Source organism: Amblyomma mixtum, chromosome 5 (genome assembly GCF_055824585.1).
Source record: "Amblyomma mixtum isolate Tamu chromosome 5, ASM5582458v1, whole genome shotgun sequence".
Lineage (NCBI taxonomy): Eukaryota > Metazoa > Arthropoda > Arachnida > Ixodida > Ixodidae > Amblyomma > Amblyomma mixtum.
This window is the reverse complement of record NC_143016.1, coordinates 146,372,625-146,384,215: the sequence shown is the minus strand read 5'-3', so window position 1 is coordinate 146,384,215 and position 11,591 is coordinate 146,372,625. Positions and strand designations below refer to the sequence as shown.

The window sequence follows — 11,591 nt, the reverse complement described above, 5'->3', positions numbered from 1 at the left end:
AAACGCCTATGTCACAACGGGCTGAAGATAGAGGGCTTAATGAAAAAAAAAACATTGCTATGCGGGCCCACGATATGTTCGCTGCAGCATGACCCATGCTAAACTCACGCGGCAGAGTTTTGAGGAAAGTGATGTTATTCGCCACGAGAGCGTCTACGGGCGTTTTCGCACAGTGCAATCGGATTGATGTTTGCCGATAAGCCAGCTTCAATCTAATTTTACAGTATGTTCATTTCTGCACCTAATGACTGTACAATGTGCTGAGCCACAGCAGCATTTGTTCTTTTCTCGTCACCCTCCAAGCAATAAAAAACTTCCCATTTGGTTTTTACCCACGACTAGCTTCTACCCAGTTGGCCCTCAAATGGGAATTTTCGCTTTCCACTTGACCCACAAGTAGAACCACTTACTTCCCAGTTGCTCCTCAGTTCTTCCCATTTGGCTCTCAACTGGGAAATGATGTTTCCCAGTTGCGGCAAATTGGAACCATTTACCTCCCACTTGAGCCTCAACTGGGACCAGTTGCTCTACAACTGGGATTCAAAGTGGTACCAGTTGTCGTGCAACTGGAACCAGTTGTCTTGCAACTGGAACCAGTTGTCTTACAACTGGAACCAGTTACTCCCATTTGAAACCACTTACTCCCAGTTGAGTTTCCAGTTGAAGATTTTCACCTGGGATAATAAAGTAGCTATATTATTCGCTTCTTTTTTTTTAGATTTTCGTCACCGCAGATATCGAAGGTATAGGAATCCTCCAGAAATAAACCATTCACACCTCAGTTTTTATACGTAGGGTGTATTGCTTCACAAAGACTCCTTAACGCGCATAACATATGCGTATATGGTCCAGAGAGTTTGCTCGCCCTTCTAGAACTAATTGAACACGGGAAAAACTTAACTGAACACGTAGCAAACTAAGCAGTAATCGGCATATGGTTCTTCGAGTGAAATTATTTCGCCACGGTACAAGCGATTGGCCCGCTAAAAAAAATTACCTTCTCTATTACGTTGTTCAAGTATGCGTCTATATATATTCACGCCCGACCGGAGAGCTGATAAATGCACGAAATCGGCTTCTAATTTTGATCAGAGACAACAAAGGCTGTGGTCCTTATCTTAATTTAAACGCAAATCACCTCGAGAGATTTGTCAAAAATCAGCGCAGAAAGCGAAAGCTGCGCACTGATCCGCGTGGTGACACACATGATACCTCGCATGGCGTTTTGTGTTACTAAAACGTTGGGACGGAGTAAAAAAATAGAAAAGTGAAGAAGCTTGAACGCACGTAGTTCTGGCACGCATCGTAGTGTCTTTTCACAGTGGAGAGGGTAGCGCAACACTGCATCGGCATTTTACTTTTCAAACGAAGCACAGCCGTTTTAACCCAACGCTGGGCAGCGGTTTCGTTTTCTGTACCGTGCCAACATGGAGGACTTAGTTCTCGGAGCGCCGAGAGATGGCGCTGCGCATATCGTCTATTGGCCCAGACGCACGCTGCCGCGCGCTATAGGCACCCTGCGCATCTAACTCCCGCGCGACGAGCGCGCCACTGGCGGCGGCGCGCGCGTCCCTGCCAGGAAGGCGGGGGCAGTCTGACAGCTCCCGCTGTGTTGCGCGCGCCGTCGCGAAGCAGTTGTGCGCCTCCTTCCCGAGCATCAAATGGCACATAACAACAGCGGGACACATTGCTGTGTTGTAGGATACAATAATACATATATAAATTCGCCTCGGACAAGGTTTTATGGATTTCCAACGCGACATTGGGAGACGGCCCACCCTTTGCGATGGGCCTACGCGCGCGCGCTTTCTGGTCAAACAATGCTCAAACCCGTACGGAAGGCGCTTACCTGACTCATGTATTACCTCCTAGACAGGTTTTTGACTCATGGTAAATTCAGCAGACTCGGAGGAATGCTAATGGCTCTCTGGGAACCCTTTCCTTTTCTTGCACCCACGATTTTCAGTCATTGACATGGCTGTCAACAATATGTGGGCTTAAAAAGCCACGCTGAAATCCACCCGCAGTCACACCTGAGGAAGAAGCCCAAATTTTGCGCTGCAAAGAATCGTTTACATTAGTTCCAGCTATGCGCGGAATCCTTGTTCGCTTGCACTGCGCCTTGTCGTCCAGCGTCTTTTTCGACAGTAAAAGCACGTTTTCAGGGGCAACGGCAACATGCTCCTGATAAATCTTTGCCTGCACGTCTGAACGACTGGGTGATAATTTAGTACAAAAATCATATATCCTAATGTCGAAAAATCAGGGCACTTGTACTAAATGCGTAAAAATTTAATAAACATTGCAATGAAATTCCGCTTTCTGAGCACAAGCTTTCTGCAAGAATCACGCATGAAATAGCCAGGATACTCCTTTTTTGCAGAATCCCAGTCACATAGGTTTATGTTTTCCACAGGAGTTTCAGTGCGCACAAGCGATTCGCAGCAGCTTGCATTCTCTTCTGCTTGCAAAAGTTCGTTCATTGGACATTTCGTATCACCAAAATACTGACGGACGTGTTGTAGCGATAATGGCCAGGCAGTTGCTGAAAAAATGAGAAAATATGAGTGGCGGATTACGCAATGGGTACATCATTTCAAGGCGTAGTTTGAACAGGGTATTCCACATCGAACACCGAAGGTGCGGCAAACGAGATTGTTATGAAGTCAGGTTTGCGTCGTTCGCTCAGCAACTGGAATTTTCTAATTACCTTCAATGCTATGCCGACTGGCCGTCTTTGAAAGTGCAGGGTAAGCCTTTATAAATGCAGGGACACCCCAGGCTTGCAGGTGGCTCGTTTTGGAGAGCGTTTCACACCGCTCCAAAAACACGGTAACGGCAGCAGCGTGTTCACATTTGCTTGCCTTGCAACTGCAGCCGGCGGCTACAAGCTCTCTACCGGAAAATAGCTACATTAAAAAAAAATGAGTGAGAGTGTAGCGCTGACAGGCATTAGATAGAAATATTTCTTAGCGTTGATCTGATCGTTTTCGGTAGCGCAGTGACGCTTGTCTGCGCAATGCACCGGGCTGCTACTTCGCTCCCGTCGCACGACACCACCTCTTTCACATTGTGTACATGGCCTGCTTCAAAAAGCTTCGTTCCTTTCCTGACGTTCGCTCCTCGAAAGAATTTGTCAGCCTCATGAATGAATAGGTCGAAATCCCGCCTCTACGAACAGCGGCAGCCGCTAGCAGACGCCATCCCTTCGCAGTCGCGGGGCGAGCCTTCCTGACAGGGACGAAGAACTGGCCGCGCGGGGGAGCTGAACGCAGCCTCTACGGTGGTGGTGCCTGGCGGGTGCAGGGTGCCTATGCATCATCGTTTGACGTTCGCCGCTAGCGCGCGTTTATCGCGGATCGCCGCAGCTTTTCGCTTCGAGATATCCAGCCTTAATCTTAGCCAAGCCCCAGCGATTTTTTTTCTTCTCTCGCCGTCCGATTGTTACTGCGTTGTTACACGTATCAAACTGACCTTCTTGCGTAGTTAATTGATTGATTGAAGGCACCTTTATTTTCTCAGTATTTTCAGAACATGTGGGTGGGCCGCCTAGTCCGGTAGTCCACTGGCTGCTGCTGCTGCTGCGCTGGCCCTCCCCACCAGCCAGTGCTGACGGTCACGATCATCGCTGAGCAGAATAGCCTCCCACTGCTCCTCCGAGGGGTTAATGGGAGCAACTAAGGGATTAAATTGGCATGCCCACACCATGTGGTAGAGGTTAGCTACCTCTCCACAGTGTGGGCACTGCGGAGAGTATAGTGTAGGGTACCACTGGTGTAACATAGCTGGTGTTGGTTGCGTAGTCAACGCACTTCCAATTTTTTTTCTTCCAACATAGATTTATTCATTATGTAGGATGGTGGTTGTGACTCAGCAGAACCTAGGTCGCTCTGCAACGTTCAGCAAAGGTTCAGCCAAACGTTCGGGCTGCGAGCGAGCTTCACACCTAAGGATCGTCGTCGCCTTTCACTACCACCGTTCATCACAGTGTGAGAGCGCGGCTGCTACACTACAATTACCTCCCGGCGAAAAAGGAGGCATCCTGCCGACTTAAAGCGCACACACGGTAGGCGGGTCGTAGTAAGGCTTGAGACGGTCAACGTGCACTGTTTCACGGCCACGACGGCGCGCATCTTGAGGCGGCGAAAGCGGTTGAATAATGTAGACTGGAGAGGACTGGCAGACGACACGGTAGGGGCCATGGTACTTTGAGATGAGTCGCTGCTTGAGAAAGGGTAAGAGACTCGGAAACATAAGGACGATACGGAAGCACGGTATCCATTGTACAGGTAGGCTCGCGGCCGTAAAGAAGAAAGAACGGAGAGAAGCCAGTTGTGCTCTGTGTGGCAGTGTTGTACGCATATGTCACAAATGGGAGAATGCGGTCCCAGTTTGAGTGGTCCGAGGCAACGTACTTAACGATCATGTCGGTCAATGTTCGATTGAAACGTTCAGTAATGCCGTTCGTTTGCGGGTGGTAGGCCGTTGTAGAGCGGTGAACAATGCGGCATTGGCGAAGTAGGGCTTCGACGGTGTCTGAGAGGAAGACACGGCCGTGGTCGCTCAGAAGCTTCTTGGGGGAACCATGGCGTAGAACAAGATGATGCAGGATGAAAGACGCAACGTCGGGCGCAGACGCGGATGGCAAGGATGAGTTTTCGACATAGCGGGTAAGGTGATCGACTGCCACTATGACCCAGCGGTGTCTAGCCGGAGTGATGGGAAGGGGCCCGTAGAGATCGATGCCAACGCGGTCGAATGGGCGCGTGGGGCAAGGCAAAGGCTGCATCGGAGCAATAGAACGGCGAGAAGGGGTTTTGTGGCGTTGGAATTCCGGGCAGGAGCGAACGTACTGTCGGATTAAACGGTACATTCCCCGCCAGTAGAAGCGGAGTCGAAGGCTCGTGTAGGTCTTCACCACACTGGCGTGAGCACACTGGGGGTCGGAGTGGACAGAGGCGCATATGTCGGAACGTAGGTGCCGAGGAATGACAAGGAGCCATTTGCGCCCGTCCGGAAGGTAGTTGCGGCGGTAAAGGAGGCCCTCCCGTATTGCGAAGTGGCGGGCTTGACGACGGAGAGTGCGGGTCGCAGGCCGCTGAGATGGTGTAGACAGGAGAGCGAGGAGGGAAGTGATCCAGGGGTCCCGTTGTTGTTTAAACGGTATGTCGGCAAAATCAAGGGAGGAGGCATCAGTGGTGGCGGGAGATGTGGAGTCTAAGTCACGAGGTAGAGGGGACCGCGATAGTGCGTCGGCATCAGAATGCTTACGGCCAGATCGATAGATTACTTCAATGTCGTATTCTTGTAATCGCAACGCCCAACGAGCAAGACGGCCTGAGGGGTCTTTGAGGGACGACAGCCAGCAGAGAGCATGGTGGTCGGTAACGACAGAGAATGGGCGACCGTATAGGTAAGGTCGCAACTTTCCAATGGCCCAAATTATTGCCAAACACTCCTTTTCTGTCACGGAATAATTGCGCTCGGCCTTTGTCAAAGTGCGGCTGGCATACGCAACAACATGGTCGGCGCAACCGGGCTTCCGCTGAGCCAGCACGGCGCCGAGGCCCACGCCGCTGGCGTCAGTGTGAATTTCAGTGTGCAGGCTGGGGTCGAAATGGCAGAGGATAGGAGGGGACACAAGCAGGCGCCGAAGCGTGGTGAACGCCGTGTCACAGTCTGGTGTCCAAGACGAGAGGCTGGTGTCGCCGGCAAGCAGATCAGTCAGGGGAGACAGGATGGAAGCGAAATTGCACACGAAGCGGTGAAAATAAGAGCACAGCCCGATGAAGCTCCGCAGCTCTTTCAGGGAAGTGGGTCGCGGGAACTCGGCGACTGCGCGCAGTTTTGCAGGATCGGGAAGGACGCCTTGTTTGGAGACGACATGGCCCAAGATGGTAAGCCGCCGGGCTGCGAAGCAGCATTTCTTCAAATTCAGTTGCAGGCCGGCGTCAGTCAAACATTGCAGGACACGCTCGAGGCGGACCAGGTGGGCGAAAAGTCTCGAGAAAAGACGACGATATCGTCCAGATAGCACAGACATGTGTGCCACTTGAGTCCGCTGAGAACTGTGTCCATCATGCGCTCGAATGTGGCCGGCGCATTGCACAAGCCGAACGGCATGAAATTGAATTCGTAGAGGCCGTCGGGCGTAACAAAGGCCGTCTTTGGCCGATCAGCAGCAGCCATGGGCACCTGCCAGTAGCCGGAGCGGAGGTCCAATGAGGAAAAGAATTCCGCGCCTTGCAGGCAGTCGAGGGCATCGTCAATACGGGGAAGTGGATACACATCCTTGCGCGTAATCTTGTTGAGGCGACGGTAATCAACGCAAAAGCGGATGGATCCGTCCTTCTTCCGCACGAGAACAACGGGAGAGGCCCAGGGGCTGTGAGAAGGCTGGATGACGCCGCGCTTAAGCATGTCGTCCACTTCTTTGGTAATGACGGTGCGTTCAGGGGCCGACACGCATTAAGGACGCTGGCGCAAAGGGGCATGCGTTCCGGTGTCAATGCTGTGTGTGACGACGGATGTGCGGCCAAGAGAGCTGTGCGGGAAGTCGAAGGACGTACGGAAACGTTGAAGTAATGCGACGAGCTGATCACGTTGGTGCGGCGAAAGGCTGGCATCTATAGATCGGGAAAAAACAGAAACGGTGTCTTGGTTTGGCGCAGCAGGAGGCGAACCAATTGCATCTATCTGGAGAGGGCAGGTTCTTCAGAGACGGAGTATGGAAGAGCGTGATCGACTGATTCTACATGTCCCAGGCATTCGCCGCGGAGAAGCGTTGATGGACAAGAAAAAGGGTTCGTGACATAGATTGCGCTCTGGCCATCGCAGACAGTCAGAAGAGCGAACGGAAGGAGGAAACAGTGGCGACGGGCAGCGGCATCGGTCGGAGTAAAGAGAACAGTCGAATCAGGATTGCAGGCGCAAGTGAGGGGAACCAGGGCAGCAGAGAAGGCAGGGATGTCAGTATCTGCAGCGACCAGCATTTTACCGATGCGGGGAGAGGTGTCGCACGGCAGAGTAGCGCAGAGCGGAGACAGTTCAATGCTGGCGCGGGCACAGTCGATGATCGCATGATGAAGGGTTAAAAAGTCGCAGCCCAGAATGACGTCATGAGAACGGGAGGACAGCACGAAAAACTCGGCGATATACACAACATCCCGGATAAGAAGGCGAGCTGTACATGATGCTAGAGGTTGAATGCGGTGCGAGCTTGCAGTGCGGAGGCAAAAGTTCGAAATGGGCGTCGTCACTTTACGGAGTCTACGGCAAAGGGCTGCGCTAATAACGGATACAGCAGCGCCCATGTCTACAAGGGCGAGAACGGCGACGCCATCAACAAATACTTCGATAACATTGGCAGGTGAAGACGGAGGTCTTGGGCAGTTCGATGGAAACGCAGTTCTTGCCTCCGGAACTGCAGCTGTTTTCCTCCGGACGAGAGGCTGATTGCCGGCGCATGGGAGAGATAGATCGGCGACGAGGAGAAGGCGACCGGCGTGAAGAATATGAAGAGCGGTCATGGTGGAAGGAGTCCGCAGTGGTGCTGGAGGGAACTGGTAGCGAAGGAGGCGCAGGGTCGTAGTGGAATGGGCTTGACTCGTCTCGGAACCTCGGCGTGTGTTGGCGACAAAGCCGGGCGACGTGGCCCGGCAAGCCACAGGCGTAGCATATGGGGCGGTTGTCGGGGGTACGCCATGGGTTCATGACAGCACGGCGAGGCGGCAGGCGACGACGGATAGGTGCCGGCGGAGGTGGTAACGGCGCGACAGGTGGTTGGGACACATAGGCGTCGTGGCGCCGGGGTCTGGCGGCAACCTCAGCGTAGGTGAGGGGGGCAGCCACAGGCGGAAGCCGAGAGCTAGAGGGCGAAACGTCGGCGACCTGCTCTTGGATGGTGCGTCGCAGTGCGGGATCGAGGGCTGGCGCATGGTCGCCAGACACAGGCAGTAGGGAGAGTTGGCGGGCCACCTCTTCCCGTATGAAGGCCTTGATCTGGGGAAGCCGAGAGGTACGGGGATCGATACCCCGCACCTCCACCAAATGTAGGATGGTGGTTGTGACTCAGCAGAACCTAGGTTGCTCTGCAACGTTCAGCAAAGGTTCAGCCAAACGTTCGGGCTGCGAGCGAGCTTCACACCTTAGGATCGTCGTCGTCTTTCACTACCACCGTTCATCACAGTGTGAGAGCGCGGCTGCTACACTACAATTAGAACTTGTACTGGTATAGTTGGTACTTTTGTTACTTAGAATTTTTTGATGGGCTAGTGGTACATGGCGTCGTAGCGTCCACCTTTTTCGTGTGTTTTATTTTGCGCCTTGCATAAAGCGCAATTAAAAATTTCCGAAGTGTTTTTTTAATTGAGATGGCAGTGCCTTCGTTTCCCATGTCGATAATGACCCAGCGGCGATTGTGGTTTCTGGGCCCTTTTGCAGAAAAGTTTTGGTCATTGCGGGTCATTATTGCTGTGGACATCTTGCTACGCTGTAAAATTCTCTTCTAGTCATCTTCTGCGAGAAATAACGCATTTGTTCCGCGTCCGGCGAAGCCTCCAGTTTGTTTTTTTCGTGCTTCCGGAGTTTTTCTTTTCAGGTATAATTTTGCGGCTGCATTTTCCGCGTCGTGACCGTTAACTGAGGAAAACGGTTTTTTTTTGGTGACTATAGCCTGTCGACTGCTCGCAACGGTGGGACCACTGGCAAAGAAAATTACGCGGACACCTAAGTAATAATTATGATGTGTAATTGCGAGAGTATTACTCGTCGCTGAGTGTATCTACAAGTTGTGTTTCTGAGTTTAGTGTTGCGGTGAAATGTTACTAGCTTAATTTTTATTACTGCTGCCATATACTTGCTGCTTATAAGCTCGCGACTACGCAAGACTGCAAACCGGCCATATCGCGATCACACAGCCGAGTATCATTTGCAAATTTAAGTTCTCACTAAAGTAGAGTTTTACCCACATTGCGTTCAGTGTTCTTTCTCGATGACACTGGTTTTCAGCGGGAAATTTTCCAAGCGGTGACAGTACTTTTCCGAGCTCCACCATGGTGCTGACAGTAGTACATTTCTTCGGGTTCGTTGCCGAAGTCTCCATTATACTGATGGAGGATGTCGTAGTAGCCATGGAGGATGTCGTAGTAGCTGTCTGGCGGGTACCTTAAGCGCATTGCATCTTCGTCGTCGTCATCGTCCATAGGCTTTGGCGACGGTGCCTGCAAGTCGCAGTTGATGGACTGCAGCATGTCCTTGTGATCGGAGCCGTATGTGGATGCGTACCTTGCACTGTGCATGGCACGTTCTCGAAGGCCAAGTCGATTCCAATCCCTCGCGAAGTGGTAAGTGCATCTATTGGAGAGGCGAGTTAAGTTGAAATCGGCACGCATCGCGCCAGTGAACGTTGACGTTTAACTTGCGTCCTGGTTGAAGTCTCCTACGACGAGCATGGACGTGCCACAGCATAGAGCCGAAGGCAGATTCCTCTATACGAACGCTCCCGCGTCCGTTTCAGTCAGGCTTGTCACCATGTATACAGGCACAAAACCATGAGTCCCATATCAACTAACTGCACAGCGCAAATTCGCCGTCTGCACCGATGCAGTCTCCGAGCTCGATAAGTCGTAGTACTGGCTTGGCATATATGGTGACGCCGGCGCTAACTTTGCCAACGCCAGCGCGAATACACCTGATGAACGCCGGCGGCCTGTTGCTTCGAAGAGGGTGAGGACGTCATTCGCGTGCCGCGCTTCTGCCGTGAATTTCTTATGACGGCGGGGCTTTCGCACATTGAGCCAAGTAGTGCGAGAGATGCTCCTGCATTAAAAAAAAAAACGTTAGAGATCACTGCAGCTTCCCGCATTGGAGGAATGCAAAAGCATTGACGCCTTCTCGGCCCTCTTTGCCTCTCATTTATAGATTGATAAGTTATCGATTCATTGATCAATCATTGATTACCCAAATGGTATCGATCGATTGCTTAATTACCTATGGTTCATTGATGAATAATGATCTAATTGATTAATTATTTATTACTCTGATTATACCTTTTCTTCATTTCAGTCACCCATTTTGAGTTATCAGATTTGGCGCCGCGATTCGTTCCCGCTCACTTAGTATATACCCGTCCAGCCTATTCAACCGTCCATTGACTTGTGCTTAATTCCTTTATCTAATTACTCCAGTCCAATCGAACTTTTTTCATTACTTTTCATTTATCAAACACTTCAATTCATTTGAAACCTTTATTTTGCTGTTTTGCACAATTTTGTGCCATTTTACCATCCACTGCAATTTTCCTGTCCTCTCACTACATCGTCGTCCGCACTATTTCGACGTTTTGTTTTTTACATTTTAGCTCCAAGTAAATAATTAATCACCCTATTCACATTTTTTCTTCACCATCATCATCACGTCTTCCTCTTTCGTCTCACGCTACATCTTCTGAGAACGTGAAAACTGCCGCTGACATGTTTCGGTGACATGACTCCCCCCTACGTAGCCTAGGAATGCTTTTGCATTAATGTACAGTGCCCAAGAAAGGATGCCTGTCACCCTTACAACTGTTTGCCGCCAAGTGGCCCTGCGTTTTTAAAGAATGAGCCGAAACCGCGTGACAGACTCTGAGCGTGGAACACCACCATGTCCGCAAGCGAATTGACCTAAGCAGCGGCGTGACCGGGGCCAAGAAAAAAATTTGCTGTGGTTTAGCTACTATTGAACCTTGTGAGATAACAAAAGCTGGGGTGTTCCCCGCAGGGAGACGTCTGCAGCATGCAGACGTTGGTGAGTGGCGACACCACGGGGTTAACCCGAGCATCCGCAGGGACATCCCCGCAGGGGGATGATGGTGAACAATGCGTCACCACAGACCCGAGCATCCGCGCTTAGCCGTGCGTGGCATCGCCGTGTCCGGGGAAAAGGGGATCCTGGTGGTTGAGCCAATGCCGAGCATTTGGACCCTTAAGGCCCCTCGGCGGAGGCAACACACCACTTTGGCCTCAGCTTCCTGCAGACGGCACCTCCGGCCTGACCCGACCGGGGGAAATCGGCAGTCGCCTTTTCCTGTCCTCCCCTCTACCTTTTACTTTCCTATTTCCTTTCTTACAACTTTCCTGTATCCTCCTCTCTTCTTTGTTTTTTTCTTTTTCCTGGCGGCGAAGGTTAACCGTGTGTGACCAACTACCCTGAGTTGAGTCATATTAGGTTATAGTTAAGGTGTACAGCTGGCGTGGGCAGGACTTTCTTTCAAGTACCTGTCGCGTCCCCTTGTTGGACTCCATGGTGGGTGGCTGGCACCATGACCGAAAAACTACATTTTTTTATGGCTCCCCCCCTTTCAAAACTTGATCGCTCTCTCAAGAGAGGGCGGACCGAAGCAGATGACTTTTTCCAGAAAAGAAAAGTATCCTTTCCAAAATTTCATGTCATTCACAGTAAAGCAGAAGAAACACAAGCAAGGATAATATCCCCATTCCAAGTCTCAAAACGCTTGACGGATGCCTTAGGCCTTGGCTACAAGGTGTCAAAAATGGCCAGTGGCGACTTACTTCTTGAACTGCGCGACAGCATACAACACTCAAAAGTTG

At 51.3% G+C, this 11,591-nt stretch overlaps 1 protein-coding gene across 2 annotated transcripts in view; it reads left to right on the top strand.

Annotated features, from left to right (window-relative positions):
- The window catches only part of LOC149344015 (uncharacterized), a 65,251-nt gene that overhangs the window by 18,567 nt on the left and 35,093 nt on the right, over positions 1-11,591 (top strand). The window lies entirely within an intron of this gene.